The sequence below is a fragment of the Choloepus didactylus genome, chromosome 16 (assembly GCF_015220235.1).
Source record: "Choloepus didactylus isolate mChoDid1 chromosome 16, mChoDid1.pri, whole genome shotgun sequence".
Classification (NCBI taxonomy): domain Eukaryota; kingdom Metazoa; phylum Chordata; class Mammalia; order Pilosa; family Megalonychidae; genus Choloepus; species Choloepus didactylus.
This window is the reverse complement of record NC_051322.1, coordinates 84,385,751-84,413,560: the sequence shown is the minus strand read 5'-3', so window position 1 is coordinate 84,413,560 and position 27,810 is coordinate 84,385,751. Positions and strand designations below refer to the sequence as shown.

Genomic DNA, 27,810 nt, shown 5'->3' with positions numbered 1-27,810 from the left:
GGTTTCTAGGACCAAGGTGAGAAGCTGATATGGCCTTGACACTTCCCTTCTGGACTGGAGGGAAAAGGGAGGACAATGTACTACAACTTTCACCAGGAGTAGCATTTTGAAAGAGAAGTGTGATACATTTAAACTCCTTTTCATGCTTTTTCATCCCCAAGGGGAAGGGCATAATCTGAGCAGTGGGTTATCCAGTTGCACAAGCATAACAGTCACTTCTGTTTAGACTCTGGATGGTATATTTGACCCATTCTACCCAGGCATTTATATATCCATAATCTTTCTCTATTTTTATGGTCCGCTTTAAGTCTCTGGCCTTAAGTATTCTAATGATCTTGGGGTCAATTTGAACTGGAGAGTTAGACTCCAGCCAAGTTTCCCTTAATGGTTTTCCCTCCAACCTGGATGAGACCCATCCCTTATACTGTGTTGTCCACCAGTGTTCCAAAAATAACAGGGGTCAGGTGACTCATAAGTTATACTCTCAAATGTTTGCCCCCCAACAATCTTGCTATTTGAACAGTCTGCTTATGTAAATACTTATATTCCTCCCTCAGTTGTCACTGGTGTTTTAGATTTCTACAGCTAATTACTTGACAAATGTGAAATTGTAGTTTGGGACTCTGTGCCTTTGACTATACTTACAACCAGTTTAGCAGAATCTGTTACTCCTTGAATATGGAACATTATGATCAGTACAAGCAATTTCATGATTAAACTATACACAGATCACAATGCAAACACAGGGTTTAATCCAGCCCTTCCTCTCTTCTAGTATGTTCTTTCAACTGTTATCTTTTTAGAGTGATCCTTAGGGGATCTGAGGTAGTAGTCACTCTCCAGAATTTGGGTTGAGTTTCTGGATACTTATCGTCTGGTTCAGGCACTGGTCCCTTTACCCGTGTGTATTGAGTCCAGCCTCTTTCTGCTGTTCAGATTGCCACCTCAGTCATCAGCAAGACTTGATAGGGTCCCTCCAAGATTGGTCGAAGTTTGGATTCTCTCCATCACTAGATCAGAACCCAGCCACCAGGCTGATGTTGATGGGCAGCAAATTCAAGAGGCAGGGTCTGAGCCAGCAATCCACAGTGCCTGAGAGATGATAGAGTAGAAGAGGAGACCAGTATATAATTCTTAAGGAAAAGATCCTTCTTGTCTAGGATGGGGAGCTCTCCAGTCCTCCTGGGGAAAGGCAAACCAAAAAGCATTTCATAAGGGGAAATCCCCAGTTCTTTTCTAGGAGCAGTACTGATTCATAGTAGAGCTATAGGTAAGCACTTGATCCAGGATAATTTTGTTTCCAAAACCAATTCAGAAAGATGTGTCTTTATGGATTGATTCATTCTTTCCACTCTCCCAGAGAATGGCAGATGCCAGGGAGTGTGGAAGTCCCAAGTGACACCCAGGCTTCTCATGACATTCTGCAACACACAGGAGGTAAAGTGACTGCCATTGTCAGAGTCTATATTTTCCACCAACCCATAATGGGGAATGATTTGTTCAAGGGTAACTTTAGAAGTTCCCAATACTGTAGCTGAGGATGGAGGGTAGACTTCCACCCATCTGGTGAGGTGGTCTACAATCACCAAAATGTACTTTAAATGACCTATTAGGGGCACTTCAGTGTAATCAGCTTGAATGCTCTGGAATAGTCTGAGACCTGGCTCTCTTCCCTTGTGCCTGTTTTCTCAAGACATTTTTATTAAACTTCTGACAAATTATGTGCTGTTCACAAATTTGTTTAGCAACTGTGTAAAGGCCTACACATCCAAATTGTCTAAGTACTAAATCACACATTGCTTGTACCCCTCAATGACTCCCCTAGTGTAAGACTGCTAATACCTCCCTCATCATTTGTTTATTCAACATTTGTCTGCCATCTGGGAGAAACCATTTCCCCTGATCATTTAAGATTGCTCCTAGCTGTTCCAGCTCTTTCACTTCTTTGGCAGAGAATGTAGGGATGCCAAACTCTTCAGGGATAGAGGGTTTCAGGACCATTCGTTTTAAAGGGGAGCAGAGAGAGGCCTCCTTAGCCTTCTCATCAGCTAACCTATTGCCTTTTGCCTCAAAAGTAGGACCCTTCTGATGTCTGTTTATATGCACCAATAGTTCTCTAGGTAAGAGTGGATTGGTTAATACTTGTTTCATCAATTCCCCATGAACCAGTCCTTTCCTTTGCTGTTGATTAATCCCCTTTCTTCCCAGATCTTTCCAAAGGTGTGGACTACCCCAAAGGCATATTTAGAGTCAGTGTAGATTGTACCATCCTTTCCCGCTAATAATTTGAGGGCCTGATTTAATGCATACAGCTCCCAAGTTTGAGCTGACCACTTATTGGCCAGCTCTTTCACTTCTTTGGCAGAGAATGTAGGGATGCCAAACTCTTCAGGGATAGAGGGTTTCAGGACCATTCGTTTTAAAGGGGGGCAGAGAGAGGCCTCCTTAGCCTTCTCATCAGCTAACCTATTGCCTTTTGGCTTCTTTCACTTCACAAGTTACCCCATCTACAACTGCATAGCCATTGTGCCTTTCTCCTTCTAGGACTTTAGAGGATCCATCTATAAACAATCTTTCCCATGAGTGCAGGGGAAGACCCCTTAGGTCAGGTCAGACTCAGGTTTGGTATTCAATTAAGTCTCAAATGTCATGCTCAGGGGTCTCTACTTATTCAGGCCCCTTCCAGAGGAAGGAGGCTGGGTTTAGGCTATGATCTGGTGTCAAGATCAAATCATCTTTTTCCATTACAATTGCCTCATATTTCAGGATTCAGAAATGAGTCAACCATCTCCCTGCCCTTTGAGACAGAATTGTCCTCACTTGATGAGGGGTACTAACTTCTAATGCCCCTCCAAAGGTCAACTTCCTGCTTTCTTCTACTAAAAGGGTGGTTGCTGCAATGGCTTGAACACACCCAGGCCATCCCCTAGAAAATGGATCTAAAACATTTGAAATGAAAGCTACAGGCCTTCTTTGGCCTCCCCAGCTTTGGGTTAGGGCCCCTAAGGCCATTCCCTTATCTACTGTAACAAACAGGTGAAAGGGTTTCTCAAGGGAAGGAAGAGCTTGAACAGGAGCTTGTACCAGTACCTGCTTGAGCTCTTTTAAAGCCTCCATTTCCACTTTCTTCCATTCTATATTGTCAGGCTTTTCCTCTAGTAATTTTTGGTAGAGCCCCTTAGTTTGAGATGGCAAAAGAATCTATCTACAATCTACAGTACCCTACCAATCCCAGGGATTTCCTTAGTTCCATTTTTGTTTGAGGAAGAGGCAACTTGACTATGGCCTGGATCCTTTCTGGATGGATTTTTCTTTTTCCTTCACTTATGAGGTGGCTTAGGTACTTAACTTCCCTTGCAATAAATTGCAGTTTACTTTTGGATACCCTTAATCCTTGATCCCCTAAAAAGTTCAGTAGATTCTTCATAGCTTGAGCCACCACTTGCCTTTCTTTACCTGATATTAATAGATCACCTACATATTGCAAAAGGGTGATCTCAGGTGGGATTGGAAATTTTTCCAGTGTCCTTTCTAACTCTTGCCCAAAGAGATTAGGGGACTCTGTAAAACCCTGAGGTAAGACTGTCCATCTGTATTGCTGCTTTTGCCCATTGAAGAGATCTTCCCACTCAATGGCAAACAGGTCTCTACTTTCTGGGTCAAGGGGACAGGCCCAGAAGACATCCTTTAAATCTACTACACTAAACCACTTATGGTGGTAGGGGATTTTACTTGGGAGAGTGTAAGAATTAGGAACTACAGGGTGTCGAACCTGACAATTTGATTAATGGCCCTTAGGTCCTGCACCATTCTCCAGCTACCATCTGTCTTCTGGATGGGGAGAATGGGAGTATTAAAAGGGGGCATACAGTTCTCTAAGAGTCCATCTCAAAGGAGACCCTCAATGATGGGTTGGAGTCCCTGTATTCCTTTAAGGGGAATAGGATATTGTTTCTGGCACATAACCTCCCCTTCCTTCTTTAACTTTATTTTAATTGGGGTAATTTGCAACCCTCCCCTGTTTCCTTCTTTTACCCATACATCTCCTTAATATCCTTTTCATCTCTTCAGTGAGCAGGGGCCAAAACCTCAGTTTGTCCATTCCTCACTTCTAAATCCAGTCCCTTAGGTATTATTAGGTCTCTTCCTTATAAATTACTCCCAGCTTCTGGGATGTGCAACAAGGGAGCTATAATTTTATTATTTTCCCAACAAATGTTGGTAGGCTCAAGAATGGGAACTTTAATCCCTCCCCTTTTGCCCCTGATGTGGTGAGGGAAATGCCAGAGAGCCTGGCCCCCTTTTGAAGATGATTTACAGAGGATCAAGCTTCTCCAGTTTTTACCAAGAATGTAATTTCCTCTTGATATGGGCCCACCTTTAAATTTACTAAAGGCTCCCAGTGGGCTTCTGAGATGAGGAGCCTCTGACTCTCCTAGTCCTCAAATTCATTAGGGGTATAACCCTACGGCCCTCCGTCTGTAAGTCTAGGCACTCTCTTTTGAAATGGCTGGGTTTTCCACAGTGATAATGCCCTGCAGAGTTCTGCATTCTCCTTGTTCCTTTATTTAAGTCAGCCTGGCCCACTTCCTTATCTCACCTCTGTCTGCTTCCTCCACTCCCTGCTTCTCAACTTTTCTTGACCAAGTGGTTGACAGTGGTCATAATGACTTTAGCCTGTTGCTTTTGCTTTTTGTCCTCCCTTCTTACAAATACTTTCTTCCCTTAGTAATTCCTCCAATGGCTTATTCATCCATCCATCTATTTTCTGGATCTTTTTCTGAATATCAGACCAAGACCCCTTCACATAGCTGAACTTTAACATTCCCTGGGCCACAGGGTCATCAGGGTCCATACCTGAATATTTCCTCACTTGATCTCTCAATCTTTGCAGATAAGCAGAAGGAGTCTCATCTTTTCCTTGATTCACCTCAAAAGCCTTATCCAAATTTTGAGATTTGTGTATAGCCAATTTTATCTCCTCTATAATGAGGTCTCTGAGATCATTTGTGCCCCATCCTCCTTAACATTATTATCCCAGTTGTGGTCAGTATTTGGAAATTTTTGCTCTGCTGCCATCACCCCTTTCCCTGGCAGTTGTTGCCTTTCCCATTCTTTCATAGCCACCCCTCTCACCATTCCTTTCTCCTCTTTCATAAAAAGGACATTTAATATGAACATAAGTTCAGACCATGTGTATAGGCTAGAGCCTAGGAATTGATCTGTTTGCTCAGCTAGCCCCATTGGGTCCTCTATTAGTGATTTCATCTCCTTCTTAAAATTCCTTACTTCTGCACTTGTTAATGGGGCATCTACATACCCAAATCCTTTTTGCCCCATAGGAACCTCCCTCAAGGGGTAAAGGGATTCAATGGAGTGGTGTTCCCTTACTCTCTTTCCTTCAAGAGTTTTCAGAAATGGAAATTTCTATATATTCTTTTTGCTCTGTGCTCTTTCCTCAACAATTGATTGGTCATATCTGGTGGGCCTCCCAGTTCCCCTGGAACCTGTGTGGACTTGATTAGGTCTTCAGACTCTAACAATTTCTGCCCCAGGAGAGAAGGGGAATCATAGGGAGGAGGAAGGCTTAATAAGAAGTCCCAGGGTTTAGATACTACCAACACAGCTTCTGAGTTTGGATTTTTGTCTTTCACAGGGTAGAGGGAAGTTTTTTGTTCTTTAGCCAGCATGTGGCATAATCAGACTCTTCCTTAGAATACAGTTTCTTCTCATTAACATAAATTACATTGTTGGCATAGAGCCAATACTCCTCTGTCCCATACTTTGGCCAGAATACATCTAGCAGTGAAATGCTTTCTGCAGTCCAAATGTAACAATATTTAATCATTTTCTTTTTGTCCTTTCCCTTGGTCCAATTGCTATGGTCCAAAATTTTAACATTCTACCTAGTGAACTATCTGGAGGGATGTCCCTGAGGGACTCTATAGGTGCCCCCTTTTCTTCCTTCCTCGCCAGCCAACTTCCTCTATTCCCCATTCTGAGTCTTGTCTAGGCTTCTTTCTCTCAGTTCCTTTTGCTTCATCCATCTCTGGCCCTTTCCTTCGTGGGAGAAGGGAACAGCAAATTGGGACTCTGCACTTGCTTCTTGCAGTATCTCACACATCTCAGTCACATGCAGTCAGCTTCAGACTTATCAAGAATTCCTGACCACCATGGTAATATAATATATAATAGTCCTTTTTCCTTACCTTGGTCAATGCATGGAGTTGCCTGGTCAACCAGAGGCAGGCTTTCCCTTTTCTCCTTTTTTTCATCCACAACTGGTAGATCCAAGCATCTGGTCTTGGGCCCTTCAGCTGCTGGAAACAGGCCCCCAATGGTGGAGTCTGAGACTGCTCAATTGGCAGGGCATGCCTTCCCTTTGTCCACCTTGGGAGTCCACCTCTGAAGCTCTGGATCCTGGACAAACTCCCAAGTTGTCAGAAATAAAGCAGTACCTGTAAGGGAATAAACACTCACTCAATTATGGAAGAGAAAAGAATTTATTTATGATCTTGCAAGATAGGGTGCACAGCCAGAAACATGGTGGGCTGGCATGCAGGAGTAAGAACATGGTGATCTTTTAATCTCCTATTCTTAATGCACATGTCCCTCTCCTGTTTCCCCATTGGCTGAGTACTACAGATCTTACAGCCTATCTGAGAGCACTAACTAGCCCATCTTTGAGATTTTGAATTGTACAGCCTATCTGAGAGAGTTCATTCAGTTTAAATTTCCTGCTGGGAGTTACCACCTCTGATTATACCCCATATCCCTTTACATTCCAGTAACCCTGGTTACTTTTCCATATAAGGAGCTGGCACAGATTCTAGGCTTACATCATGGCTCTCTCTCTCTTTTCCCTTTACCAGAGGGCTTGTTTAAACTGGTTCTGCTGCCATTTTCCCTATTCCATGCTGCCTCTATGTGAAGGCTAAATTTAACCCTTTCTTACAATCCTGATATATATGTTTTTTTGGCTCTGTTTCCCTGGAGAACCCTGATTAATTCACCATTAATATCCCATCAATAGGAAATCATATAAACAATTTATGCTAATTCATATATTAGAGGATTACTAAGAAATAAATATACTTTACTCATAGAAACAACATGATTATTCTGAATGAAAGAAGCCTTTATTAACAGAGCACATGTTGTTTGCTTCCATTAATATGAAATTCTAGAACAGGCAAAACTGATCCAGGGTGGATAAAAACATTTGGACATTGGTGTCTATTAGGTCCAGAGCCATTCAAGAATCCACACAATGCAGAAAGTCATGATTTAAATAGAGAGTTTAAGGTCTATTAGAGGAAGAAAGCAGAATAAAGCAGGTGGGAGCCAGCAGAAAAGAAAGAAAGGAAAAATGGCTTCAGCCCTCTATCTGACAGCAGCATTTTTTGAAGGAAATACCCACATTGGGTGTTGGGGGGAAAGGTCCTGCTGAGTGTGTTCTGTGCCTTGATTGGGTGAGTGCTTATCAATTTCTGAGCTGACTGGTTACTAGGGTTTTAACACACTACTCTTCTTTGATATGCACTGTATTACCTATTGGAGGAAGCAGGCCTTTTGGCTTGTTTGTGGTCATTCATCTTATGGGAATATCTGATCTTGCCTTGTCTGCCCCTGGAGTCTAGGCACCACTGTGACTGGGATTTCTAAAACAGCCCTCAACCCTTAGTTTATGACACACCTGGTATCTGAGATAAGCAGCACGGCCCCTGGATCAGACATTCCTTCTATATGTTAGACTTATTTTCTGGGCTCTGACATTCCTGTCTTTTATTTTTAATAAAAAATTGGTATGGGTTTGGGTTGAATTTTGGGTTAATGCTTTAACTCAGCCCAAAGCAACCTTTGTAGGGAAAAGGGACATCACACTTGTCTCTTAGTTATTTCCAGTTGGACATGGACAGAGTTGGGGAAGAGTTGCTTTGAACTAAGTTTTAGCATTATTAGGTTGATGTTTGGATATCTTTTGCTGGAACCAGATGGTAGTGAGCCTTTTTTTGTGGCAGGAGCAGATTTTCAAATTTTTCTTGCAGCAGTAGTATGTTTTTGGCATTTTGCTTGTTGGTTATGGCTGCTATTGACATATTGATAAATTTAATTAGACATTGTAAGAGATAAGGAATAAAAAGGCAAATTAATATAAGGATAATTACTGGCCCCATAAGGTGGAGTAGAATAGCTTGTAGAGGTGTAAAAAAAAAAAAGAAAGAAAAATTTAGAGTTTTATTGAATATTGCATAGAAAAGAATGAAAATTTGAGAGAAAGTTTTATTGAATATTTTTTACTTATTTAGTCTTACTCAGCAATTAAATCCTCTTTTTTATGAGACATTTTCTTATTTTTAAGAAATGGTATTTTGTGGAGCATCTTCTATAAAAGGGAAAGTGAATGGAGGTGTTTTCTTGTAATTGCTTTTTGCTGAGCAAGGGTTAATAAGTTTTTATATTAATTTGGAAGATGCTGTGGACATAAAGATACAATACAAGCAACAATTAAGAAAAGTGACAAGCAGGATAAAAACTATGGTAATAAGGCCTATTTTCTATTTTATGGTAAATTCATTAGCTACTTAGAAAATGCATTTAGTTTACTATAATTTTAATATTATTATTTTGCATATGATTTAATATCAAAGAGACTTTGTTATGTTTATTTGGTATATATGTGTAGTACTGAATGCTAATGAATGCTCAAGTTTTACCTGAGCTGCATTGGGTGTTAAGTTTACAATACCATACATGCTGTCCCCTCATTAAAGCAGGTCTTAGTGTTAATTATGTTTTTAGGTTTCAACCACATCACACAGGCAGTCACAGCTCTGGGAGGTATCTTCTTTGTACAATTGTAGTACAGCATCATTGGTTCTCTGGGAAACAGTATGGTGGGCTCCAGGGTTTCATTGGGCTGTTTCACAGCACCCTCTGACACCGTGCAGCAGAGCTAGTCTAGAGGCAATATTTACTGAAAAGTTTAAGTGACTGAGTCTTTTCTGGCAGGCAAAGGTGTCTGTAGTAAAAGGTGTTTGCAGTAACAGCATATGTCCATTTACTTCTGGAGCATGTCTGTGTGATGTGGTTGACACCCTTATAGCTTTAGGGACCACAGAAATGGGTCTTACCAATAACTCCAATGGGGAGAGAGCATGCAGGCACAGTACTAGGAGCTTGGTTTAAAGATGCAAGCACTTCAATTAAAATAGAGGTCTAATTTTTTCTTTACATTTTTACTAGAATTATGTTAGGTAATGGGTAGAAATTTATATACTTGCCTTGCTTTTTAAAAGTGTTTCTTTGTTGTTGAAGATGAAGCTTTGACTTGTAGCTAACTGCAAGCACTTTCAGAGAAGCATTAGAGTAAAACATTGTAACTTACAAGGAAATTTGGCTGTTTTTGTGACAGATAACACTTTTTAAAAATAACTGAAATTATAACTAGCAGTACTACATTGTTGTTTGATGTTATGCACATCAGTAACCAAAAGAAGATTAGGAGTTTCTAATTTTTATAACATGTCTAAACATTTCTTCTGCTAGCTTATAACATATTACATTGAATTTAATCATTTTTAGTAGTTTATTTTTCCAAAGTGAAAGAACAAATTCTTTGTAGCTGTTGGGAATAAAAAGATATTCTTTAGAATTTGACCTTGAGAAAGTAAAATGTTAAAAGTTATTAGGTTTGAAGCAGTATGTATGTATGTATGTATGTATTTATTTATTTATTTTAAATTAAAGTTAAGGAAAAGACTTAGCTCTTTTAAAAGTGAAGACAATATTTTTAAACAACCAAGGACATGATAAAGTTGACATAGAGTGCAATAAGTTATTTTGATAGAAAAGACTTTTTGTCTTTTACATTGATTATTAAGGAAAACATAATATTTTACTAAAAAATAATATAGGTTTAAGCTTGTTAGAATATTTCTATAAATAATTCAAACACTTTAGTTAATACATCTTTAAATAGTAATAAACAATGTTTGGCAAGGATTAATGAAATGTATAGTTGTTACATTGTTTCTCTTAAAAATGCACACAATGATTTAACTTTGCATGAATTTTGAAATTCATGAAAGTATTTTGTTTTCTTAGTTTTGTTAAATTTTATAGCATATTGGCTTTATGAATATGTTGATCACTATATTGCTGAACAAGGGTGCAGTTATGAATAAGCTTTATCTTGTATAACAACTATTAAATTAGAGTATTTGAGAGGGTTTTGCTATTTGCCATTTTATGGCTGCCTTTTATGCCCACCTTTTTTATGTGCTTTAAGGTAGATTCCTTGGTAGTTTTGGGACATATTAGGAAGATATTGGTTAAAACTTTTGCTTCGTGATTACAAGGAGAAGTTTTTCTAATTTAATTAATTATTTGGCAAAGTATTGTCTTATTTTTTAATGCAGTGTGTTAACTTAATACTGTTAAATATTTGAGGTTTGATGACAAGTTGAAGTGAAGATATTAAGTTTTCTTTATATCTTCCAGGTTTATTACAGTGATTACTAAGTAATTGATGGATATATTTGAGACATGGATAGCTTAGAAAACAAAGAATATTTTTATACATTTACAAAGTTTATTTAATATAAAATAAGTAAACAGTTTTATTTACTGGGTAAACAAGACTGTTAAAGGGACTTTGTGCTAGTGTTACAGGTTTGTTTGTTACACTTTAAAACTATGGTTTCTATCAGAAAAAGCCTGAGCCTTATCAGTTAGCCAGTTTAGGTTTCATTAAGTAATCTCCTATTCAAATAAGAGTATAGGGACAGACAATAATCTAAAAGTAAAGAGTGTTTAATACAAGAATTTAAATAAATAATTGAGGACATAATAATGTTAACATAAAGTGCAAGAAGTTATTTTGATAAAAGAGACTTTTTGCATCCTACATTGATTACTCAGAAAAATGCTTCTACAACCTTTTATTAAGAAATAACACCTCAATAATTTAAGGAAAATTTTTTCTTAATAAAAACAGCAGGAGACTTTAACTTAAGGAGCTTGCAGTACAGTGAGAAATGTTTATGTTTTGTGAGATATTAAGCACATACCTAAAATATTGAATATTAATTACTGCTTTGAGTGGTGGTTAAAATATTTAATGCTATTTGATATTTTGTTTTATAAAACCACTTTTTTTAAGTTTTGAGTTTTTGTTGTTAAGCAGTGTTATTACTAGTTTTTACCATTTTTTTAACTTTGACCACAGAAATAATTGTTTTCACAAACTTTTTATAGCTTTCTGTATTTATTTTTCAACCTTGACTACAGAAATAATTTTCCATTCTACAAACTTCTGCAACTTTGTGTATCCATTCAGTCTTTATCTCACATTCTTATCTATCCATGCTTTCTATCCAGGCTTTATCCAATCTTAAACAATCATTTAGGACAAAGCTACTTTCCTTTCCCCTTAATTAGGGAAAACATTCTTTATATCTTCTATACAACATGCTCTTACCCCACCAAAATCAAAATTGTTAGAATTATGCTAAATATTTTAAAACAAAACATTCTTTATATAGAGAGACAGTCAAGTTCTCTTTATCAGATTCTTTAGTAGAGAGATTATTTTATGACACTGGTTGACAACTTGCACTTTTGCTTGATTTTAAATTGTATTGGTTAGTTTTGATGTCCTTCCAGTGATTTTAGATTTTTGCATGGACCCTTTTGACTAGGTTATTTTTGACTTCTTAAAATTAAAAATGGATAGGCTAGCACATTTACATTGTTATTTCTTTTATTTAATTGCTTTGGAAGTCTTGATATTAAAGTGGAGGTGGAAGTCCACATATTTTTTTAAACTGTAACTTTTCTTTTAACTTACAAATTTCTTTGTCTTTGTTAAGACAGTTTGCTATAGCTAGCCATACCACACATAAAGGCTAGCTGACTGCAGCTATAGCTTATTAACAATTCTAATAATTCTTTCTAAATTCAGACTAATTATTAAGAATAGTTTTTAAGGGAGATGTAGCTGGCATATTTTGAGAGTTTCCCATGGCTGAATAATAGCAAAAGAAATTATAAAGACAAAACATAGGGGTAGGAGCTGTTTAAATGTAACTGGTTTTTCACATGAATGCAAATTGTGCATACTGCACAAAATTTTAAAGGAGAACTACAAGTCTGGGGTTATAGTTAGTGAGGATGAAACTCACTGAGTTTGTATGCACAAACCTTGGATCAACTTAATTAGCATTACTACACAATAGACTAGTTGAAACAAAAGAAAACAAAGTGAGCATAATAAACAAAAGATTACACACTTACCCAGCACAGCGAAAGTCTCAATTGCAAAGCTACCTTAACTTAGATGCATTTGGTGTTCATTTGCAGCAGGCATTTCCACACTGGATTTCCCAGTCCTGGTATTCTAGGAAAAATTTTTGGAAATCTGAGGGGAGTTCCACAGCCCACTAGACATATTAGGGCATTTGAAAACATGGCTTTAAATAGTTAGGTTCACTTTATTTATTCATTCTTTGGTTATGCCAGGTCTGTGCTTGGGGCTTGCTCTGCACTTTCCTGACTGGGAGAGGCAGGCTGGAGTGGGAGATGGGGGGAGAGGTGCATGGGTTGTGTGAGGTGAGGAGGGGAGGGGGGTAGCAGCAATGGGATGAGAAGTGGGGAAGGGGTTAATGGTGAAGGGAAGGGATCAGAAGGGTTAGACAGGAGTTACAAGGAGAGTGGTTTGCAGGGTTAAAGAAGCAGAGGCTGCTTAAAGGCTTTTTTAGGGTTAACTTTTGTAGAGAGGAAAGTGGAAGACTTAGAAGGCTTTTTTTTTTGTGAAGGAGGATTTGGCAGGAGGCAACAGAGTGACACAAAGGTAGCCAGGACTGAACAGTTTAAGATTAGAAGCTACAGACCACTTGTCATTGTGCCAAATAAAATTATTAAGTTCAGCAAGAATTTGCCAATTGAAAGTGCCATTTTCTGGCTAATGTTTTTGTTGTTCTAAAGGATACTGCAGCCAAATTGTATTGGTTCTACTTCCCCTTTTAATTGGAGTTTAAAAATCTGAAGGGGCAAATTTAGGAGGAAATTCAGCTTTGGAGCTATTGAAAAGTGATGGTACATTACCTATGATTATTTAAGAAATTTGACAGGCTTGTGGTTTGTTCAGGAACTTTTGCTCATCAGAGGTTTATGGAGATCACCCATGAGAGATTCATGATTCCCTGCTCCTTTAGAGGCTTATGATTTCCCTGGATGAGGCTGACATGAATTGGGGCTATGCTAATCAGAGGCTTATGGAGATTGCCCTTGGGGAGACCCATGCTTCCCTGCTTCTTTAGAGGCTTACAGAGGCCACCCAAAATGTTGCTCAAGTGATACTAATGGCCCAGACCCATACAACTGCCTCAACAACAAAGCAGGCATCCCCAGTTTGCCATTGGGGGTCAGGAAATGCATGCAGTCTTTCACCCAAGGCATCCCCTGGGTTACTTTGCTGCAATGGGGAAAGATGCTCATGGAGCATCAGAGAGTTTTGACTGAGTGCTCAGGTTTTCCTAGGCTTATGAAGCTGGGCACTGCATTAAAGTGGTCTGAGGTGCCACACTCTGGTCAGGGATGTCCATGGGACACCAAACAAAACTCCAAAGTGGGAATCTGGGCAGAAAGATGTCACTTACCTATCTAGGGCTGAATTAGATGTAGATGTTTGAGAGCCATGGGGGTAAGCCAGCTTCACATCGAGGTAGTCTGAGTTAATGGACTCAAGCCACCAAATGCATGGAAACAGGAATGGCTGTGTAGTTCAGGGAATGGAGTTGACTGGGAGGCTGCCCCATTGCCCTGATGGGCCAGGAAACTTAAACCTCAGTCAAACCTCTGTCCCAGGTCTTTGGCACCAAATGTTAGGTCCAGAGCCATTCAAGAATCCACACAATGCAGTGAGTCATGGTTTAAGTAGAGAGTTTAAGGTTTGTTAGAGGAAGAAAGCAGAAGAAAGCAGATGGGAACCAGCAGAAAAGAAAGAAAGAAAAAATGGCTCCAACCCTCTATCTGAGAACAGCATTTTTTAAAGGAAAAACCCACATTGGGTGTTGAAGGGGAAGGGTCCTGCTGAATGTGTTCTGTGCCTTGACTGGGTGAGTGCTTATCAATTTCTGAGCTGACTGGTTGCTAAGGTTTTAACACACTACTCTTCTTTGGTGTGCACTGTATTATCTATGTGGAGGAAGCAGGCCTTTTGGCTTGTTTGTGGTCATTCAACTTATGGGCATATCTGATCTTGCCTTGTTGACCCCCTGGAGTCTAGATGCCAATGTGACTGGAATTTCTAAAACAGCCTTCAAACCTTAGTTTATGGTGCACCTGGTATCTATGAGATAAGCAGCAGGGCCTCTGGATCAGACATTCCTTCTATGTTAGACTCTTTTCCTGGGGTCTGGCAGTGTCTTTGTGGGAACAGAGGTGGGGATTGACTGGTGTGGTAAATCAAATTATGTACCCCAGTTTTAGATATATCAGCCTTAATCTACATTGCTCTGGGTGTAGAATCAGTTGTAAATGGGAACTTTGATTTTGTTAAGGGGTGGCCCAATGCACTGAGGTTTGGACTTTATCCAGATTACTGGAGGCCTCTTTATAAAGAAAACACCCTCCTGTGTGGCAGAGCTCAATGTTGGAAGCTTGATGTTCACTGAGTATTGGTGGCTGTGGCCCCTACTTGACATGGGGAATAATCACTGTAATTTTGTTCATGTCATTCAATTCCAAAAGAATGAGCCTGGGTGAAGGGGACTTCTAAGCAGAGCTAACATCAAACACAACAGGAAGGAGGGACCAGCAGAAAGAACAGGAGCCAGGGAGACTTATCCCTGCCCCCAGATCCCTCTGTCCAGAGCAGGACCCTGCCCATTGGCCAATCCCTGCCTGAGGCTCCAGGTGCCTCTCACTGAGATGTCTGTGACATCCTGCAGATTACTACCACACAGAAGTTGACTTAATCTGTAGAGGCCCACCTACTGAGGGTCCCCCCCTCCTCCATGCCACACACACTCTGCCCCTGTCCAGCATGAGATACCCAGTTTATTAGTGGATTTATTGAAGATCAGGGACAGTGACTCATACAGGGTCAAACTGCTATCTCAAATCAGGGCAGACCCCACCCAGTTTCCCAGGTCATGGCTTAGTGAGAAGCAGGGGTCTCAGAAGTCTGGCAGGGGAGCTGCCTATAATGTGAGGGTGATTGTTTTTCCTCTCCCACTGCCTTAAATCCTGCCCCTTGAATTCACAGTACCCAAAACACCCTTGCATCATTCCCAGTGCAAGAGTAACTTTTTAAATATAACTTTAAAACTGTAAGCAAACAGAAAATTATAAAATGTAACCTTCTAAGCTGCAAACAGGAAACAATGGAAGCACTAATTCTCACAAAGGAGCAATTTGTAAATGTAAAGTGTGCAGGCATATGTAAATGTAACGTTTGCACATTTCCCAGGTGTCACCTAGGAAACAGAAGATAACAAATTACTGAAGTTCTCCAAACCTGTTACATGTTAACTAAAATAGTTGGCTCCCTTTATCCCTAAAGGTTTTAGCCAATTAAAGAATCACTGGGAGTCTGCCCCAAACCTCCCAGATAGATGGGCCTTTTGTCTATCATTTTGTTGCCTGTTAGCTAAATAATTATCTTTCTTTGTCTCTGCACCTGGGTATAAAACCAAATTGAAGAAACACTTCAGGGAAGCAGATTTGGGAAAATTTCCCTTGCTTTTTTCCAGCATAATAAACCATCTTTCCTCTTCAGCTGGGTTCAGTGTGACTATTATCTGCATCAAGCAACAGGACCATATTTGGGAAGTGCTCCTTCTTCAGTTTGGTGACCATGAAGGGATGAAAACATCTGAATGACATGCTGTTTAGTGGGCTCCTGGACCCATGAGGTAAGACATTCATGAGCCTCAGTTCTATTGTCAACAGACACTTTTCTCTTACAGCTGGATAAGAGAGCTTTTTGCTTCAGCATCCAGGACCCCAATTGTGGCTGGCCATGGAGGAAAACAAGTCTGGTGAGTGAGTGTGGTTGGTGAATGAGCATGGATGTCTTGTTAGCAGGCACAGGCCTTGTTTTCTTTTGTTTGTGGGCCTGTTTGTTACTTCTTCAGTGAAACAAACTCCTGCTGAAGCTGTAAGTGTGAAACCAATTGGTTGGGCACTAGTTGTCCATAAGTGCATGCCAAAGCTGTTTCTGGAGGGTGCAGCCCTCCACATGGAGGAATAGCCATTGAGATTTGATTTGGAATGAAGGAGCCCCTGGCATTAAGGGAGGTCACTGAATTTGGTGCCTAGGTTTATTTGAGTGCTCAGTGGCATATAAATTTATGCCAAAGCTGTTTTTGGAGGGTACAGCCCCTGGTACAGAGGAATAGCCTTTGGGACTTGGTCACCTAGGACTTGGCTTTATTTTCTTGGTCTTGTCTTCTTTTTATATACTGGTTCCATTTGGTTCTTTTTCAGTGACTCAAACTCCTGCTGAAGCTGTAAGTGGGTAACTACACTTGGTTGGGCACTCAGTGGCCCATAGAAAGAGACAGTAAGACTTGGTTTTAAAGGGATGGAGCAGCCCCTAGCATTAAGGGAAGTCACTGATTTTGGGTGTATAGGTTTTGGTTGTTTGGGTGCTCAGTGGCAGATAAATTTATGCCAAAACTGTTTTTGGAGGATGCAGCCCCAGGCATTAAGGAATAGCCATTGAGACTTGGTTGTCTGGTACTTGGCTTTAAATCTTGGTCTTGTTTTTGTTTGTGGTTTGGTTAAGTTCTGTTCTGCATTTTCTTTTGTCCTGCTTTGCCTCAAGTTATCTAAATAATGTTTAAAAAATTGGAAACAACGTAAGTGAAAAATCTAAGGAAATTAAAGAGGATGAACGTTTAAATTGCATTCTTAAACATTAAAAGCATTTCAGATTTGAATGTGTGTGTATGTGTATGTACATACATGCATACATAATTATTCATGTATCAAATAGTATCATTTAGTGTGGCCAGTCAAATTGGTAGACCACACATATTTGGATTTGATTGCTGGATGTATTACTGGAGTATATTGGTAAGTTGGATGGTTTTGAGTCACTTTGATATTTCTTTTAGGTGTTTTGAGGTTTTGAAATTACATATTTTTCAATGTAAAGAAATCACAACCATTCATACTTATAACTATGTAGATTTGTAAAATGTTTCTTTTTAATGCACTTTTACGGAGATATGATCACATAACATATAGTCATTCAAAGTATACAATCAGTTGTTCATTTCTCCAGAAACAAGAAGACAAACATTGTAATGCATCACTAATATGGACTAACTATAATGTGTAAAATGTTTCTTAATGTAATTGTTGGTTCATCTCTCCCTGTATTCAGTAGGCTGTTGGAGGGTAGGACCGAGCAGAAAGCATCTGACTGAGGTACTTATAATAGACAACTTTCTTGTACAACATCTGTACTTTCTAAGTATATAGCAATAACTGCTCTCCCTCCCCACACACATACACATATTGTAAATAACTTAATTGTAAACTGTGGTGAAAAAATCTGTGTGTGTTTACTTGGTGTCTGTGTGGGAGAGTTATTAGATAATTTTGTGTGTAGTAGTCAGATTTTGTTTTTTATACCATGAGTCATTGTAGATTTGTAGAAATTGCTGTCTTATATTGTAAACATCTTTTACTTAAAATTATAGATCAGAAGTTTTTTTTTTCTTTTTTTTTCTTGTGGAAATGTAGACCACTCTAGAATGTTGAGTGAGATTTTTAGGTGACTGTGTATATAGCCATTATTTCCCTAAAACCTCAGTTCTTTTTTAGATGTATAGACATTATGACATTACTGATATATTTTCATTGATTTCCTTCTGTTTTTACTGGGTTCTCAGGACGGATATGGACATATTGGGTATTTTGTGATTTTATGTCTGTTAATATCTAGTGCTTTTGCTTTATATTCTTTCTTGGTTTATAGAGAGTGCCCATATGCACATGTTCTGTAAACATTATGTTACACAAAATGTTTGAAATATTTAATTTATGCAAATATGTTTAAGAGCTCTATATGTTGGCTTTTTGAGTTTATTGTTAAACAGCTGTGTTTTATAGTACTTTATACAATTTCAACTGTGTAAATATATAAAGATGATGAATTATTGGTTCACCTTTGTATAGTCTTCATTGGATTGCTCTAGCTGTTATAGACAAATTAACTTCAAGAATGAGTTGACCTCTTGGAGTTATTTTTGTTATTTTTATATATGTTGTCATGTTAGGGACAGAGATAGAGTGATTCAAATACATTTTACCATATTTTCATTTAGAAGAAAAATTACACTGGAATCATTAAATGTTCCTGTCTACTTTATATAAAAATACCTTTGTCTATTTAAGGGACATGTAAGTACATGTTATTTTCCAGAAGGTACTTAGGTTCAGGATGTGATTCATTTTCACAGAAAACATTTTATAGAATCTCTAAATTATACAGCTCTGTGTTCATTTGTTGTATACTGATATTCAATACAACTTTTTAAGTGATGGGTAGTTAAGATTTAATTTGTAAACATCTGAGTATTTCTAGATATATGGAGTCTCACAAAGTATAATTTTCTAATATATCATTGTAAATTTATAGTTCTATTTTTCTTTACAATTGACTTGGCAGCAAAGTTGCTGGAAAACAGGGTCCTGTTGCTACAAAAAGTTTTATACCTTTTGAGGAGACAAGATTTAAGGTCTTTATGCCATTCTCATATAGAAGGCTGCCATTGAAAGTATATTTCATTTGTTAAACCATACCTAAAAAACCATTCAAATTCATTTGGTAATTTATTGTGGATAAACTGAGCATCCTGATTTTTTGCTGTAAACATTCAAAATATAAATTACTTTGTTAAAGAGATTTTATGCTACCTTTTGGAACTATACACACTTTTTCTGTATGTGTTCTCTTGATTGCATGAAAATATTCAAGACAACTTTGTAAATAATATGCAGTTAGTTGTTAATTTTTAACACCTAGTATTTCTAGATGTATAGAGTCTCACAAAGTATAAGTTATAAATCATTTTAAAATTTCATGGTTTCATTCTTTCAAGTGAATGTCTTAGCAGTGTAATTGATAAAATTGTGGGGGTTTTGAGCTGTGTATATTTTAGTATATGTTTATACATTGTTAGGGGAAGGAGAAAGGTTTTGTGCTTTCATCATTGCAGTTTTAGTGCCTGTGTACATTAAAAAACTGCTGTAACTAAATCATACTTTTGTAGTATTTGTATTGAGTTGCTGGTAGGTCATTCTATAAATATATTTTTTAACCATTATGGGAAAAGTCTTTGTGTAAAGAAAATTTTATTCCACCTCTCTGAACTATACAGTTTTGTATTTGATTGCACTGCATGACAACATTCAAGACAACTTTGTAAAAAACAGATAAGTATGCCATTTTAAGAAATCTAGTATTTCTAGATAACTTGGAGTCTCACAGGGTATAAATTTGTAAATATTTCACTGTAAAATATAGTTACATTCATTTACATCTGTAAATGTTTTGGCAGTGCAATAGATAATTAATGGTTGACCTCTTAAGACTATAAAACATTTTAGTATTTGTACAGTGGGGTTTGGGGGAGAGGAATAGGTGATTGCTGCTATGTCTACAGAATGTTATCTTCTTATAAAGAAGAAGGGTTTAGATTATAATCCTTGGGCTTTGGTATACTTGAAAAAACAAAGAAACAATGAGAAGGCAATTATCATTTTTAATCCTGTTATATTCAGAGTTAGAAAACATTCAAATTGTTAAAAATCATTGTTATTTTGTTACATCTGCATGTACACATGTTGAAAGAGTACATATATGTGGTCTTGACAGATCTGTGTATAATTTTATGTGTATATGCATAAACACACATAAAATTAGAAATAAGAAATGACACTGCATTTCATACTTAGTGATTTAAATTTTATTTTTATTTGAAATTTAACAGTATTTTCTAAGCTTACAAACGTTTCTGTTTTAGCCAAGTCTATGCTTTTTATATTACATAAATAACCCAGTCATACCAATCTCCTCTCTAGTCCATGTATGTATGTATATGTGTGTGTGTGTACAGATAGATAGATAGAGAGGTAGGTAGATAGAATTTCTGTGGTTATGAACAGTTTTTGTTTTTTCCTTGAGGTAATATGTTGTCAGAATCAGACACAAATGCCAAAAGTTGTTTTATACCTCTGTTGTAAGTAAAATAATTTTGGAAAATTTCTTCTAAAGGTATTATTCAGTAGTGATTAAAATATAAATCAGTGTATCTTTTCAAACAGAATTTTAGCAATGACAGTCAATTAGCATGTGTAATTTATGAAATGGTATAATTTCCAGCTGGGAGCCTATCCTCCAATTCAAAATAATTTACAGAGAAGAAAGAATATTATAGATTGATTATAACAATAAACAATAACTTGTACATCTGAAAATACCCACAATAAGTATAAAAGGGAGAAATTATTGTAGACTGTTTAACCAATAAATACAAACTCTGAAAAAAACATTCTGGAATATAAAAGTGTTGGTAGTATTTTAAGTTCAAGTTTAAAATGATATTTTTGAAGAAGCATCAACTAGTTGTCTGTTTGCAAAGGTGTGTTGCATGTTGCCTCTAGTGACTCTAACAAACTCTAAATGGTAATTAATCCACACAGCATGGGGAACAATTGAGTAATTCATGATCATTGTTACAATGGTGATTATTTTACTGTATTTTGAATTTTTTGTACATGTGTGAATTTACAAAGTAAAACATTGCATGCTTTATATGTTGGTATACTGCTACCTGAGAAAATTCAAAGTGAATATGTGATTATATGTGAATATAAAATTGTCTGAAAGAGTACTTCACAGAGAGGTGGAGAAAAACTGCTTCTATGATCTGCATTTGAATTTTAAATGTTATTTCAAAATAAACATTTAAACAAAAGAGGGAATTTTAAAGATACAGTCTGTACATCCCTTAATTCTTGCCTTTCAATGTCTTGGGGGTTCTGACTGTTTTATTCAGCTTTGTTTTCCCAGTGGCTGTTACAAATGTTTTTTTTGGGGGAATTATAAAAAGAACATGTAATCTAGGGACTAGTGCAGCAGGGTCTTAAAACATTTAAACAAAACATATTTGATCACCCGAGGAAAGAAGAAGCTAGATGATGGGATTGGAGGGGATCATGAGGCAAGAAATACATTTGCAGATAACCTAAGTACAGCTGACATCATCAGAAACATTCACCCTTCAATGGAGACTTTCAATTCATAAGTCTTCATTGCAAACCACAGGGGATGACAGTTCCAAGAGGGTATACTTTTGCCATCTTTTTTTAATGCCAAATATGACACCATCAGTGAATGATCTTTTACTGTACTCTCACTGAAGGATTCTTCACTTCCTGGAATAACCTTTGGAAATATGATTGTGTTGACCACAAGGGAAAATGATAACATTTCTTCTACCACTACTTTCACCAAAACTAAAATACATTCTTCCCAAGGCTTGCAGACTCCTCCTCCTTTTTGTGTGTGGCAGTAGGCCCTCCTTGAAAATGAGAAAAACTGGAGTGAAAAATGAAAAACTCATATGTATAACATGATCCAACATGTATCATCATAATGAATTCTAACCAGGCATGTTGACTGCTTTCATTGTTGCCATCGGACTAAATCCCTGGAGCCTGAATGGCAGAGACATTAGTACCCAGAGAAGCTCAGGGTGATGGAATGGACAGCTCCATCTCAGTGGTCTCATAAGTGCAAAGTACATATGTTTCCAGTTCTCACTTATCACTGGATAAATTTTGTAAGCTTAGTCATAAAAATTATTCTCCAGTAAATTTAAAAGACATAATTTTTTAATTGAAATATTTTTACTTCTGAAGTATCTTTTCTCCTCCTGATTATACTCCCCAGTTCTATCTGCTATTGATGGGGTTTTCTGCACATTCTTTTGGGGTATATTCATTAACAATATGCAAGTAGTGTTTTGGGGGATCATAATTTATTTTCCTTTTTAACCCTTTCTTGAGCCCCTTGTAATTTGGTTACATAGCTTTACATCTGTTGGTAAAAGAGATGTAAATTTATTGATTACATGTTCTTCTTTAAAAGATCCTTATGTTTGCTATAAATTTTCTCTGCAACAAATATGCTTCTATGTAAATTATTTTGAGTCTGTCCCACTACTTTATTGGAGTAATTCCTGTGAATTGATACTGCTGGGGCAAAGAAAAGGAAAATATGCATTTTGAGTGAAAATTCCTTCTAAATGTAAGGCAGTCAAGCTTGCTCATCATCACATTAATAGTCATTTGTATTTCACTTCCATGTTCTCATTTTTCTTGGACTGTTTTCATTTCTATTCAAATAATAGTTACTTTGTACTGATTTCTAAGGGCTCATTTATGATGAGCAATGTCAGTCTTCTGACTTTCATACACTGCACAAGAAATACCATGTTTTCTTCCTATTGGTTCTACTGTTTGATTTTTGGTTTTGCAGAATTTGTTTTTCAGATATAACTTTTATGTTGCATGGCTTTTGAGTTTTGTGTTCATTACAAATATTTACATTAGTGTGATATATATATTTGTATTTTCTATTTTCTAAGAATTATTTCTATCATTTCCTTGTGCATGGGTAATTACTTTGTTTTAAGGCATTAAATTTTCAGAATTAAAAAATGAAAAGCAATTTGGGTATAAACCTGTGACAAAGAAATCTGTATGCAAAGTAATTTGGCCTCAGTATAAATTAGAGAATGGCCACAAGTGGCCAAATCAGGGATCAATAAAATAAAATGTGATTTTACAGCTAAATTTATTTTGTAAGAGAATAAACAGATGGAATGAAATTCTGAATGTACAGTGTTTTATGTCTGCATTTCCCCAACCCCCGCAGCCAGGGTCTATGTTTTTTGTGGGGTTGTAAACTCTGCATTTCCCTAGGCCTTTCAGCCAAGGTTGTGGTGGTTGTGTCTATCACCTCACAACATTTTCTGCTGGGGTCCTCTAATTTGGGCAGCCTCTTCTTCCCCACATTATTGGGGAAATGCAGGTGAGCGTGCTATGCCTTTGAATTTACCCTGAAATGGCCTTCCTACCTCATATCATGAATGATATGAATTTGGGCAGAGTGTCTCTACCTCTGGAGGGCAAAAGCAGGGATAGTAACCTCTCCAACAATGGCCAGCTGAAATATTTGTCAGTGCTCCTGACATTCATCAAAAATTACAGAGAGTTGAAGGTGAACTTCAGAAATTGCCAATCTCAACAATAGTGGAATTGCATTTAAAGTGTTCTGTGCAGCTCAAGGAAGGGAACAAAAGAAAGCTATTACCTATAAAGCTAATTGAAATGCTAATGTCTTTGGAGCAGTCCTAAGCAAAATTTTTCAGCAGCAAAGGAAGTCTATAAAAGCTAAGACCCCCAGGGTCCCAAAGAAACTGCTGTGCCCCCAGCAATGTGCACATTGCAGGGGAAGGGACATTGAAAATGGGAATGTTCCAGCTTGATGCAAAGGGAAACAATGGACTCCAGCAATACAGTGTTTACAGCTGACAAGTGACTAGGACAGTGACCTGTAGTAATGTGGACCAGGGGCACTTTCCACCCATCAGGGAATGATCCTGATCATCCACAAAGAAACTTGGGTCTCATTCCAAGTGGGTGAAAACAGTAATTTTTATGATAAACATGAGACTTAATTGCACTCAAATCAGTGCTTGTTAGGGACATGTCTGAAGTTGCTCATGACCAGAATATACCATTGCCTTTCAAATTTTAAAGGCAAATTAATATCAGTGCCAGACTTGGGCTCCCTAATGCCATCAAAAATTAACTTATCTGTCCATAAAAAAACAGGGCATGACATTGAAAGTACTTGCATAGGTCTTTTGGAAAAATATGTAAACAGTGACTTATTTGTTGAAAGAGTTTGGTGCTGTAGCCCAAGGATGGCCCACTAGCCTAGGACAGTGGCAACCACCTGTGAACACTTATGAGAAATAAAAAGTTTACTTTGAGTTCCCCACTTGTCCTTATTGTATTGGAGCAAAAGGGACAATGGTTCACAGTGAAGAAGCTAGGTCACTATCAGGCAGTGCTGCTGGACAATCTTGAGTGTCAGTCATCCCACAAAAAGCAAGATATTCAGTAGCAAATACTGTCTCTCCTGCCAGGTTGATCAGCACAAATGTAGGATTAATTGCCCTTATAAGGGCTCTGCAGCTAAAAACAAGGCAGAGTCACCCACCTTCACAAACTAGCATATGTTTTTGCTGATTTGCATGCTCACAAAACAATTTGAAAAGAGCATAGTCAAAGTAACTGCAGACAGCAAAAACATAAACCTTATATATCTAATTTTTAAATTGTTAAATGCAGTAATGCATCCCAATAAATTAGTCATCCCCTGCAAAGGACATCTGTCCATGAATAATAAAAGGATGAAATGAAGAAACTTATCAAATAGATTTACAGCTCTGACAAAAGTCCTTGGAATCTTCAAGTACTTGCTAGTATTTGTGTACACTTTTACTAAATAGTTAAAAGCTTTCCCTTGTTGAACTAAAAAGCACAAGTTGTAAAATGGTACTTCAAAAAAAATTCCTTGATTTGGAGTTCTGATTTCTGTTTGGAGCAATTGACCAGCTTTCATAGCAAAATTGTTAAAAGTGTTTCAAGATTCTACAGCATCAACTGGTGCCTGCATTCTAATTACCAGCCACAGTCGACAGAAAAAACAGAATATGTGAATTAAACTTTAAAAGAGCCTCACCAAAATCTGCTTGAGAAATGGGACAAAGCACTACCTATTGCCCTCTTGAGAATAAGAGTAGCACCCTGAAGTGGGCGGGGTTTGAGCCCCTTCAAATAACATTTAGAAGGCCATTTCTAAAGGTTAAATAAGCAGATAACATGCATCCCAGTTCAGAATTAACTACAATTCAATGTGTAAAGTGCTTAAGTAGTACTTTAGATGAAATAAATAATTAAGACTCTAATGCTTTAAATTTCCCACAGGTATACCCCCTACACGATTACCAGCCTAAAAATTTAGTCTGGGTCTATACCTAAAACAACAAGTATCTCCAGGTTAAATTAAATTCTAAATGGGCTAGGCTTTATTTAGTGTTACTTGTTACTCAATTTTTTCTTAAGTTGCAGGAAATATAGCCCTGGAATTCACCATACCACAGTCAAGTTACAACTGTTCCAGGGTGAAGACATACTACCTGTTAAACAAAAACTGTGGTAACAGTAAATCCTCCAGAAATACAGTCATGGTTATAGACTCTTTTCAAACCATACTTACAATCTTCCTAATTGTTATGTCTACTGTTGTCCTAGTCAAATACCTCTTATTTCTATGCACTCAAATAATAACTCAAGTATGTATGAAAAGCTTCTTCTTCCAAAACTCTGGCTAAGAATGATCCATGATGACTTGAATGTAGAGGATATAAGGAATGTTTTTATTAAGGGGAAAAAGAAAGTAGTTTTGTCCTAAATATTTGGTTGTTTCAGAATGTGAGACAAAAACCTGAATGTAGGAAAAGTTGCAGAAAGTTCACAGAAAGGGAAATTTATTTCTGTGGTAAACATAGGAAAATGGTAAAGACCAGTCATGTCACTACTTAATGGTAAAGCCTCACAACTTAAAAGAGGTGACTTTTCACAACCAAATGCCAATAAATATTCTGGCTGCCACCAAAGGTGGTACTTGTGCTCTGATTAATGTTCAGTGCTGTATGTATGTGCCTAATTCACATAATGTAACCCTTTTCATCTTCCAGAGCTCTGGCTAAGAATAATCCATTCTACCCCAAAGGAAATTGACAATATCTATAAGTTATAATTCAAAGGTTTCACCAGATAACCACTTAATTACTTCACCCCAATTGTCAGCACAAAGCAGCCAGACCAACCAATGGCCAATTCCCAAGACTGGAAATGAATGTTTTTTTTAAGGGGGAAATTATAATGGTTACTTTTAAAATATAATCTTAAAATGTAAAGAAGCAAGACATTGTAAAATATAACCTTCAAAACTGGAGACAGCATATAATGGAAGTGTCTATTCTCACAAAGGGACAATTTGTAAATGTAAAGTGTGCAAACATATATAAATGTAAAGTTTGCACTTTTCCCAGGTGTCACCTAGAAAACAGGAGATAATAGATTACTGAAGTTCTCCAAACCTGTTTCATGTTAACTAAAATAATTGACTCCCTTTGTCTCTAATGGGTTTAGCCAATTAAAAATCATGGGGAGACTGTCCCAAACCTCCCAGATATATGGGTCTTTTGTCTATCACTATTGTTGCATGTTGGCTGAACGATTATCTCTTTTTATCTCTGAACCTGGGTATAAAACTCAATTGCAGAAACACTTCAGGGAGGCAGATTTGGGAAAATTACCCATCTTCCCACTAAAATAAACCATAAACTAGACAATATTTTCCTCTTCAGCCTGATTCAGTGTGACTTCTATTAGCTGCACCAAGCAACAAACACATATTTGGGAAGTGTCCCTTCTTCAATTTTAATTGGTATTGTGTTGAGTCTATAAATCAGTTTAGGTACATCAATTTAAGCTCCTCAGGCAAAAATCAAATTATGCCATTTAGCTCTGACTGTCTCCCCATAGCCATCCATGGACAGCACAGATCCCTTGAATCAGGCTACACTTCCATAAACCAGAGTACATTTGGCTCCTGTACCTACTAGTATTAACATTTTCTGTTAGTTAGTAGGGGACCAGTAAATGGTTACTTCTATATGTGGTCTCTGATCCCAGGGGTCCTTAGCTATTTTTTGCATCTATGGAGCTTGACCTCCCTCCTAAGGAATAGGGAAAGGGGCTTGCCACAACTCCTCTGAGAGAGCAGAGGTTTCTGACTCCCTTTCTCCCTCAGAGGATTAGGAGCTCACTTTAGTAATCTCTGGCCCCTAGGCAGTTTTCTCCATAACTTTACTAGGACAATATCTGGTTGCTTACCTATAGTTTCTATTTCTTTGCTACAGTGATGAGATTCACCCACCTCAACTTAGAAGATACCCAATTACAGCAGTAAATCTCATGTAAGCCTTTCCCATTGCCCTTACTCCCACCCCCTTCTATGCAGTCTCTCCACCTCCCTGAGGTCAGCTATGGCCTAAGCAGCAAGGGAAATGTGCTGTCCTTCTAGCAGACTTAGGATAGACATGAGAGGCCCATAGTAATGGTTGACAGGACCATGCAATACCATGTTTTCCATTCCTGTGATAAAATCTTCAGTGTCAGGACCTACAAAAACTATGGCATAAATGGTATGCTTCATTCCAAGCCCCCTTAAAATGTCTTGTAGCTCCTCCATAGTTTTCCAATGGGGGCATTGTGTGGATATATCCCCTTCTTTGGGTCATGCGGCCTTACGTATGTCAATCAGCCACACCAAGAAGGAGGTGGTTCTCACATTGCCTGAGATAGCACCCAAGCATTTTCATAGAGAAAGGTGGTTGGAAATAGATGCCAATTTACTCATCTCTACCCCCAGAAAGCACTTATTTCCTCTGTTCTGTTGCCCCATAACCTCAGAATTCATTTGGATAGGGACTTCCCAGATATTGTCTATATTGCTGCCCCCAATTTTCCATTTCTGCCATGGTACACTTTTATAGTAATATGTAATTTCTGTTCAGAAGGCTGGAATTGCTGAGCCCAGGCAGTTGATCTTGTGACACCTTCCATTTCTGTTGTATTATG

At 37.8% G+C, this 27,810-nt stretch overlaps 1 pseudogene; it reads left to right on the top strand.

Moving 5' to 3' along the window:
• Positions 1–27,810, top strand: part of LOC119511155 — a 55,255-nt pseudogene that overhangs the window by 12,274 nt on the left and 15,171 nt on the right.